We start from the raw sequence: 10,371 nt of genomic DNA, 5'->3' as shown, positions 1-10,371 counted from the left end.
TTTTTGCTGCTTGGAAAGGTTAGAAGTGGAACTGTGAGTGTTCCTGAAGATGTAAAATTATATTAATGATAAAAAAAATATGGGCATTCTTAGAAGTTAGAATTTGGACTCTACTACCACCGTATTTAATAAATTAAGGTGTTCATTTGTGGTTACAGCTAATTCTGTTGTCAGTCACCGTATATTGAGTATGATTAAATGTGTATTATAATAGACAAATCATCTTGAATATTCAAGGCATTTTGATAATAAATTAACATTTTTGGAGATTGTGGAGATTTGGAGTAGAAACATTTTAAAGATGACATTTTTTTTTAATTAGCAAATGCGAAATGACCCATCAAGTGAATTTACTTAGAGTATCCATTCAGATGTTCAGACTTGTAAATTGGATTGGCAGTCAGCATAAGTTATAATAATGTCTTGACTTAATGCATTTTCTTTTTTCAAAGGAACCCAAGTGTTCCTTTATTCCAACTGACTGAGTTAACAGCCCATTTAGAGGAAAAGAGTCTCTGGGTATAATTATGCTGCTGAGGCATTTCCACTGTAGAGTTCTGGAGTCTTCTGGCTCCCCGCCAACTCCCCACCCCGTTGCTTTAAAGTTGGCTTCAACTTTGTGGTTTTTGTGATTAACAACACTGGAGACTGTGATTTCTAATGTCATCCTTGGAATCCGTGTCAGAAGTGAAAGGCCACCTCTCCTATGGGGGAAGCTTTCACATTCTTCTGGCACTGAACAAAAATAAGGAAAACAGGGCTTCCCTGGTGGCGCAGTGGTTGGGAGTCCGCCTGCCGATGCAGGGGACACGGGTTCGTGCCTCGGTCCAGGAAGATGCCACATGCCGCGGAGCGGCTGGGCCCGTGAGCCATGGCTGCTGAGCCTGTGCGTCCGGAGCCTGTTTTCCGCAACGGGAGAGGCCACAACAGTGAGAGGCCTGCGTACCGCAAAAAAAAACAAAAGGAAAACATCCAGATTCTGTGACATTTACTGCATGCATCCAAGGGATGTAGGATAAACAATCCTCATTGCAGGTGGACAGAGGTGAAATGACATCAAACAAGTGATGGATTCAAACTCAAGTCATCGGATTCAAGTCCCTGGCTCCACCTGACTCATAACCAAGCCCTCCAGCCTTGGCTGAGGATGTTCTGTGCATCACCTTCTAAGCTACAGTGGTTGTGTAGCAGTGAGGACACTGAGTAGGTAGGCACCCACGTTGTAAATAAGAAAGCAAATATTTTTATATTTCACCCTCTCATGTGTATAATATTTCCGCCATAAATAGGTTAGAACTAAATCGAGACTTGAGCTAGTCTCTGTAGCAGGCAGGGAAGGAATAAATTAAGGGATTTTCCTTCTGCTTACATTTCAAGTCAAGCTAATTGTTTCATGAATTGTTTTTCCTCGGATTACCAGTTTTGCACATTTGTGCTTAGAACTTTCAACCATTTCTCATTTCCATTAGTGTGAAATGCAAACCACTTTGTTTACCTCCAATATCATCTTTTGTCATCACTCCTCACCTTGCTCTGTCCCAGCAAGACTGACTTGCTCTCAGTTCTTCAGACCTGCTTTCTCACCTCTCATGACGCTCCCTGTGCCCAAACATTCTCCACTTCCTGGGCTTGCTGAACTCCTATGCACCTGTCAGGTCACAGAGTAAGTATTTCTTCCTCCAGTCCCCTGGACTAAGTATCAATAGGTTCAGGTCCCTGACAGATGCTCCCAGAGCACACTTGGCTTCCGCATTATTTTACTCATCACACTTTCCTGTAATTGCTGGCTCGTCCTCCCTGCTAACTCCGTAATGCAGGGACCATTTCCTGTTACTCATCCTTATAACAGACACAACTGCATAGTAGGTACCCAGCAAACATTTGTTGAATGAATAAATAAACGAAACTCTACTCCCATGGCAAGTTTGGTCCAGAAAGCTTGTATTCCATATACATTGCTAGAGTGGTCAACATTTTTATATTCTTCGACCTGTGATCGCTCCTTTAGCAAACACTGAACTTTTGTCTCTTGAAACATAAATCAAAAGATCTTTCGTAACAATGCTGTTTTGCCCTGTAAAACAGAGTTGACATTTTTAACAATAATCATTGTTCAGAAATGGGAATTCAGCAAACCAGGGATGCAGAACAGCATTTAACCGTCATCCCAGAGAATCATCAATTTATAGACATACTGAAGTTAAAACTCTGTAGAGTCCAAGTTTATTCGTTCTTACATAATGTAGGACAATCAACTTCTATTTTACCTGTATTCCATTTTCTAACATAGTACTTGTTACAGGGGAGAAACCCAACCAGTGTGTTTTTGTAAATGCCTAAGTAGAATAATAATGTCCGATAAATGTATTTAGTGCTTTTCTTAGCACTTTACAAGGATTAACTCATTTAATCCTCACAACAACCATAGGAAGTAGATTCTATTATTAGTCCAATTTTACAGATGAAGAAACTGAGGCTAGGCATTTGGCATAAATTACCAGTGTTAGCAAGGACTTTAGATGCCATTTTATCCAGTGCACTTATTTTAAAGAGGGGCAGCTGAGACCTAGGGAGGTGATGTGATTTCCATCATGCACATTCATTAAAACTTTTATTAAATGGAACCCACTATCCACACTCAAATTAGCCAGGTGCATTTTTTCCCCTTTAGCAATTTACAATGAATAGAAGGACTTTTATAGTTATATTTGGGGAAAGGGATACATTTTACTTTCAGCTTTTTCTCTTAAAAACATTTTGATTCTTTATTTTACCAGTCATTTTAGTGTGTTTAGTAGTTTTAAAAAAATAATACACAGATTGGACAAGACTAGAATGTATTTGTCTTAGTTAATTTTTAAAAGTGACTACCTAAAACCCAGGTCTTCTAACTTGGAGTCCAATGCCCTTTTCTTGCTCCACTGTAGTCTCAAAGGTGAATTTGCAAACATGATTTCAGACAAAATGCAAGAGCCATATTTAATTATCTTAAGTTGGCTTTTGTCATCAAGGAAATCAGAAAGTTTGGGCAACTCAGGGATGGATTTCCATCCCACATATTTTTTACTACTATTTCTGTAATTAAGTTTACAGTCTATGTTCAGGATTTTGTGCTTAAGGGGTATTACCACTGAGGTTGTGTATTGTTCTTAGTTCTAGCCTATGGGTCAGCAAAGTTTTTCTGTAATGGTCCTGATGGTAAATATTTTAGGCTTTGCAGTCTCTTAGCTGTTCAACTCTGTTGCAGACAATACGTAAACCAATGAGCATGCCTGTGTTCCAATAAAACTTAATTGACACAAATTTGAATTTTATATAACTTTTACATGTCACAAATATTATTCTTTAGATTAAAAAAACTTTTTTAATGTAAAAACCATTCTTAGCTTGCAGACCATACAGAAACAGGCAGCAGGTTGGGTTTGGCCTGTGGACTGTAGTTTTCCTACCCTTGCTCTCAGCTAAGAGGCACGCCCAGGTGTCATGATCAATTGTATAGGACACTGCGAGTAATGTATTATATTGTATTACTGGTTAATTGTAAAAATGTCGACATTAGTAATTTGTTTGTAAAATAAATTATAGTTGATGGATTGTTATCTTGATAATGCATTCCCATTAGAATTTGCATTCTGATTATGTTTTCCAGAGTTGATGTGAAAGAGGTGTCAGTAAAGTCAGAGCTGGGTAAGCAGCAGTTTTATTTTATCTAAGCTGTGCCAATCGTGAACGACTTTCACTGTGCAGTTGCTCTTCATGGTGTGGATTAAAGTTGATCCTTAAACATCGCATGGGGTTAGGGGCACTGACCCTCTAGGCAGTGGAAAATCCACCTATAATTTATAGTAAGCCCTCCATAATATGTGGTTCCCATGTCCGCGGTTCCTCCTAACCATGGTCACATGGTCCAAGGATGCAACCAACCTTACTACATGTAGCACTGTAGTATTTACTATTGAAAAAAATCCATGTATAAATGGACCTGCACAGTTCAAACTTATGTTGTTCAAGGGTCAACTGTACAATGTTCAGACTAGTTTATTTTCCTCTAGACAATTTTTAAGTATTATCTAAATCTGTTACATCCACGGGATGGGAGTGTTTTACTCATGTGACTATGGCATCACCTTGTGTATCATAATGGAAACATGTTTGAGAACCACCACAATAGGTCAAATGCTGAGATGTGAATACTTTGCTGTATATAACTGTATTGTTCTCTAAATAGAATTGGTTATGTTTAGTGAACAGTTTGATTATTCTCAGAGTGTTTGTATATATGTTTGTACATACATGATGAGGTCTGTATGTGTTTATACATAAATGCCTATATATACACATACCATGGCCATTTGAAGGTCTTTGTCAGGATTGTTTCTGTTTCTGATCTTGTAAATACTTTAAAACCCAAGAGATAAAACATTGTATGTATTACAGGCCAAACTACCCTTGAGTTTATAGTAATTTCGTTTGCAGAAAGGGTTCCTGGATCCGTTATTAAACCTTTCCTCCTCCATTAAACATTCTATGACTTGTTAAGAACATATAAAATAAAGTATCATTGTTGAGTTTGACTTTTCTATACTGTTAGTTAAGAAACTAAGCCTAGTGTGAACTGAGTCAATGGCATGTAGATGCAACCTATCCATGTTTTATATTTAATTAGATTTCTTGTTCAGTTAATCAGTTATTTAGTTTCAAGTTGTACTTGGTTGTTTTCATATTTAATAGATAAATGTAAATTCCTTTTCATGAAAATAGTGGCTATTAACGTGATTTTAAATGTGACTAAAAATTTAAGTGAACCATCAAGCGCTTTGAGGTTTTTCACTTAAAGTATGCTGATATTCAACTAATGTTTTCCATTTTCCCCTGGATATTGGCTATTAGGCAAATAGCTGTTCTGTTCTATTCTTCTGGAGAGCCATGGATTCTCTAGGGTTACGGGGTGCGTGGCGGTTGTGCCATTCACTCAGATCACTAAAGCCGTTACCATTTCATCACACAGAATGTCCTGACCACCTGGAAGAGTAAATGCACCTTCTCCACATGCCTTATTCCCCAAGATGCGCTCATATGCTGGAACAATCTGACTCCAGGAGTATTAATATACTTTTTTGCGACTGTCTGTAAAATACTATTTTGTAAGAACTATGCCTTTAGATGGACATTGATGGGTTATATTCGTTTTATAATAATTGTGTACCTAATGTTCAATTGTGATTGACTTTGAGATTTATGTATATTTATAAGCCTGTCCTACGTGGATTTTTACTCTACAATGTGTGGTACCTTACTAATAAAGACATGGATTTCTATTTATGTAAAGTAATTGTAGCAGTATTCCTAGATGCTACCTAAATGATTGTTCTGCCCGTCTGCCATCACAAATACTTCTATCATTAGAGGGCTATGTTAGAGTTAGAATATATTCGATAGATTTAAATTTTAAAATATAAATTCTCAACATGGTTTGAAATTCTTCCTGTTGATGTAATTAAAATTTATAATTCTTTGTTGATTTACTCTGGTGAATCTTTGGTTTTCTGTTTTTTTGTTTTACATCCTTTCATCAGTAAAGTCTCCCTGAAGTTGTAAACCTTGGAGAAGATGACAGCCTGTCATTCTGACAAAGAAGAAAATCATGTTGCAGTAGTCAGGTAAAAATCCCTGCAGAGAAACAATTTGCAAAAGGAATCTTTATTTATAGCTTCAGCTCAGTACCTTTATCAAATAGTAAATGGAGGCCTATAATCCCATGTAAAGTGTATTAGTTGGCTAATAGTGCATAGCTAGCTCTAAGAATTTCAATTATAGGCCTTACTGGTAACTAAATCATATTATATGTTAAGAACAGTTGGTTTAGTTGTAAAGGCTTATGAGTCATCAAGGTGGTATGGAAATTATGGAATGCAGTAGCTGAGCTGGTTAAGAAACTGGGACTAGGTTGAGAAATTCAAGGAACGTCATGTTAAGAAAGAGTTAGTTATTACCACATTCTGCATTATAGGCTCTAATCCTCACCCCGCCCCCCAAACAAGTATTTTGTTATTTTTTGGTATCCTAGGTGTTTGCCGTGGTATTTATTTTGCAGTATTCTCAGTGGGTAGCCCAGCTGTCAGACCTGACCCTGGCTGACGTTTAACTTGGAAGTTTCTTAGGGCTCAGTCCCAGGTGCAAGGGCCAGGGTATGAGCAGTAAGAAGAGACTGCTGAAGTAGAGTGGACATGAAAGTCACTTGCATCCAGAAGGTCAAGAACCTTTAACCACTTGTTCATTCATTCATTCATTCAATGAATACTTATCGAGGACTCTTATGTACCAGTCCATATGCTAGAAACTACACATGGAGGACTCCAGGAAGAACAGCTCTTGATTTCTGCCCCTAAGAGGCTCATAGCCTACTTGGGGAGTCAGATACCTAAATACCATGATAATACTTTTTGGTGACTGCAGTGTAAGGAAATGCTCAGGTGTGGTGCAAACCTGGAGTAGGGATCCTCACCCAGCCTGGGGCAACCAGGTGAAAGCAGGTGGTAGTACTGAGGCTGAATCTTAAAGAAGGAATCAGAAAGAGAAAGACAAATACTGTATGCTGACACATATATATGGGATTTAAGGAAAAAAATGTCATGAAGAACATAGGAGTAAGACAGGAATAAAGACACAGACCTACTAGAGAATGGACTTGAGGATATGGGGAGGGGGAAGGGTAAGCTGTGACAAAGCAGAAGAGCAGCATGGACATATATACAGTAGCACACGTAAGGTAGATAGCTAGTGGGAAGCAGGCGCATAGCACAGGGAGATCAGCTTGGTGCTTTGTGACCGCCTGGAGGGGTGGGATAGGGAGGGTGGGAGGGAGACGCAAAAGGGAGGGGATATGGGAACATATGTATATGTATAACCGATTAAATTTGTTAAAAAAATAAAAATAAAAAAAGAAGGAATAGGAGTAAAGCAGGCAAAGGATGTGGAGAGGCATCTCCAAGAAAGGGGAGAGCAACCCCAGAAGAAAGGCCAGCAGGATGTGTTTGGGAACCGCTGTCATTTGACAGGGTTTGTATTAGTTTCCTGTTGCTGCTGTAACAAATTACCATAAATTTAGTGGCTTAAAACAACAGAAATGTATTCCCTTGCAGTTCTGGAGGCCAGAGGTCTGAACTGAATCACATGGACCTACAGTCATGGTGTGGGCAGGGCCGGTTTCTTCTGGGAACTCCTGGGGAGAGAATCCTTCCTTGGCTCTTCCACCTTCTGGTAGCTGTGGATAGTTCTTGGCCCATGGCCTCATGGCTCCAATGTCTGCCTCTGTGGTCAGAGAGGTCAGATTGCTCTCCTCTTCTGTAGTCTAATCTCCCTCCCTCCGTCTGATATAGGTACTTGGGATTACATTTAGCCCCCATCCGTATAATCCAGGATAATCTCCCCACATCAAAATCCTTAACTTCATCATATCTGCAAAGTACAAGTAAGGTAACATACTTCACATGTTCTAGGGATTAGGACCTGGATATCTTTGGGGGCCACCCAACTGCTAGAGGATAAAGGATGAGGCAGAGAGTGGAAGAGTGAGGTAGGGTGAGTGTGGCCCCATCACAGAGGACCTTGGAAGTCATAGTAAAGAGTTTGGAACCTTCCCACAAAGTGAGGAGGCTTTGAAGGGATCAGACTGTATTTTAGAAAGATCACGCTGGCTGCACTGTAGAGAACTGATTGGAGTGGAGCAAGAGGACAGGCAAAGGGACCAGCCAGAGGCTGCAGTGACATCAGTGTGGTACCAAGAGTGTACAAACAAGTAATGCTTAGGATTCAAACCCATCAGGACTTGATTCTCAAATGAAGACAGTTTATTTATAAATAGGGAGTGATTAGTCTGGCTAATGTGAAATGCATCCACCATCTCCTGGTTTCCAGTCTTGCTCTGATTTGCAGCAGAAGGCTGGTTGTTTATGCACTGCAGAGCCTCAGCTTTAGTTGGAGTATGTTGTTGGGAGTAGAGCCAAGGAAGGGGTGGGCTGGGGATCCCAAATCCTGATTCCTAACTGTCACACTTCAACGGCTCCAGATAAAGCGTTCCAGACGAATCACATCTATGAAGATGAGGAGCTACCAGCAAAGGACATTTACGGCCAGCCACTTTTTGGACAGGCAGTTCTGGCTTTTGGTAATGTGTTAATTACAAAATCAGCTTGCAGATGCCAATCCCCCCTACCAAACTGCCTCCCACCCTAGAAGAGAAAGGGGGAGCTATTTTGGTTGCAGACCTTTTTTTTTTTTTTTTTTGCTGTACGCGGGCCTCTCACTGTTGTGGCCTCTCCCATTGCGGAGCACAGGACGCGCAGGCTCAGCGGCCATGGCTCATTGGCCCAGCCGCTCCGCGGCATGTGGGATCTTCCCAGACCGAGGCACGAACCCGTGTCCCCTGCATCGGCAGGCGGACTCTCCACCACTGCACCACCAGGGAAGCCCCGCAGACCTTTTTTTTAAGGGGGAATTTTGTGTGCGTGTTTCCCCCCAAAGAACTGCCCAGCCTTCTTTTACTCATCTGGTCTTTTCCTGGTTACATGGGTCTCAACTGGGTTGGTTGAATCAATTTGATAATTTCTTCACTGACCTTTTTACGAATTGGTAAAATTGTCTTTATTGACATGGTTTGGAAGGTTAGCTATAGCTGGATGGTACAAACCCGAAGGACAGGAACCTAGACTGGATGAACAGGAGCCTGGAGGCAGGAAAGGCGATACTCCACTCAGTGAACTGGCAGGACTCATGCTGTAAGTGGGGGCACGTGTCCTAGTGCAGGAATAGGAGAGAGAAGTAGGAGTAGTTAGGGAGTCAGGCAGGGCCTGATGGTATCAGACTTGTTTACATCATTTGTTCTTCAGCCATTGAGATGTAAGAAAAAAAATCTCTTCGTAATTGCTCACATTCATACTAACCTTAGCTTCCCAAACTCTTTTCTTCTAAACCAGTTTATATGTTCTTAGTCTGCCAATTTTATCTAGTTTCAGACGCTGGATGGTTAGTTAAGTGTAGAAAAGGCAAATACGTTTCATCTTGTGTGCTTACTTTGTGGAGTTGGTAGTGGTTCCCTAGAATGTTTTGCTGAGAAGGATTTTGAGGCTGTGTCTAGGCTCAGTGAGAAAGAGTTGAGTGGTTGATTAGCAATGTCTTCTATGGGCTTAGTAAAAGAGAGTGGTAACTCATATTTGGAATCTGAATGCATGTTGTTTGATTACATTTTCACATGGCTTCTCCTCCTGCACTGTACATACTGCTTTATATGTGATGTACACACTCCACTGTAAGCACTGGACTTTGTTTAAAGTAAACACTCTAAGATAAACACAATGCCCTGGAGAATCCTCTCTCCACCTGTGTTTGTTTTACCTCTGGGGCTGTTATCTTGATACCTTGGGAGTTTGTGGACATTGACTGATGTTTAAGAAATGCCTCTTGGCTTCTCTAGGACAAAATGAAGAGTTACACTGAGAGCCACTATCAGATTTTTACCATGTCCCAGGTACTGTGCTGCTGCTTTAGACACACTCTTCTGTTTCATTATCACAGCAACCAGTGATGTAGATGTTATCATTTTAACAGCCAGAAATCTTTCTGTTGCAAGAAATGTAAAACTGAACCGAAACTGGCTTAAATGGTTGGAAATTCATTGGTTCATGCAACAGGAAGGCCAAAGGCAGTGTGGTCCCAGGGTCAGCTTGATTGACTCCTCTGAATCTATTTCAGCTCCACTGTATCCTGGATGCCCATGGAGGCTGTTCTTCCCTGAGGTCGTTGCAGTGAGTTGCTGTGTGGGACCAAAGAAGAAAACCCAAGTAGCCTTGCATTTTGGAGGGGATGCCTAAAAGCATATGTCCTGTGAGCTAGAGATTTGAGTAGACTGTGTGTACTTCTCTCAAATTTAGTTTGTAGGTCCTACATCCCAGTATTTTTTCTCTGCTCTCAACCATAGGAATACATAGCAGAAACATCCCCAGTGTTTCAACACTATTTCTCATAGGAAGCACAAACAAGCTTTTTTGAAAGGATAGCAAATCATCCGTTCACTTGCTCAGCAAACACTGAACTTGTACTATAAATGGCCCATGCTGTGTCAGGCGCTGGGGACACAGAAATGAAGCAAACCCATGAGAATCTCTGACTTTGACTGTAGTGTAGTAAGTACAACCATAGAGGGGTGAGCAAAATCCTGTAGGAACCCAGCCTTGCGTTAGGCCATATAAATGTAAGTCTAGTGAGTTTCTGGTGCTTCAGCCTTCATTTCTCTTAGTTCCAGTAGCTGCACCTAAGAGTCTTCTGAAGAGCTTTAAAAAATATGCTAAAAGGATCCCTTGTCAGACCAATTAA

This window comes from Hyperoodon ampullatus (genome assembly GCF_949752795.1).
Source record: "Hyperoodon ampullatus genome assembly, chromosome: 6".
In the NCBI taxonomy this organism is placed as follows: Eukaryota; Metazoa; Chordata; class Mammalia; order Artiodactyla; family Ziphiidae; genus Hyperoodon; species Hyperoodon ampullatus.
The sequence above is the reverse complement of the archived record's forward strand: the minus strand, read 5'-3'. Positions refer to the sequence as shown.